A 493-nucleotide genomic window follows, 5' to 3' on the forward strand; every position below is an offset into this window, starting at 1 on the left:
AATGCAGGTTTTATCGAGACGTCAATTCTAGTGAAGCTCGTATATCTGTTTGTCAATATAAGTGTTACTATTAATATCACGAATTTTCCCGTGCATAAGTGCTCCGCTGGAGATAAGACAATGTTATCTTGAAATGATGCAGACGCCTATCATACAACATATGCTAATGTTGATGAATATATTGATGTTAATTATAATAATTTTTAGGAAGATGATCATTATGGTGACGGGTAATTGTGATGGTTGTGAAGGAGATAAAGTATGATGATTGTGAGGAAGATGACAAAGTATGATGATTATGAGGAAGATGAAATATATTGATTGTAAGGAAGATGACGAAAAGTGATCATTCTGAGGAAGACGAAATATGATGATTGTGAAGAAATGACGAAATGTGATGATTGTAAGGAAGACAACGAGACATCGATGATAGTGAGGAAGATGATTTTAAAAAATTACATGTATGAAAAAATATGTGAAAGCGAAACTGTAA

This window comes from Penaeus monodon, chromosome 34 (assembly GCF_015228065.2).
Source record: "Penaeus monodon isolate SGIC_2016 chromosome 34, NSTDA_Pmon_1, whole genome shotgun sequence".
Taxonomy (NCBI): Eukaryota; Metazoa; Arthropoda; class Malacostraca; order Decapoda; family Penaeidae; genus Penaeus; species Penaeus monodon.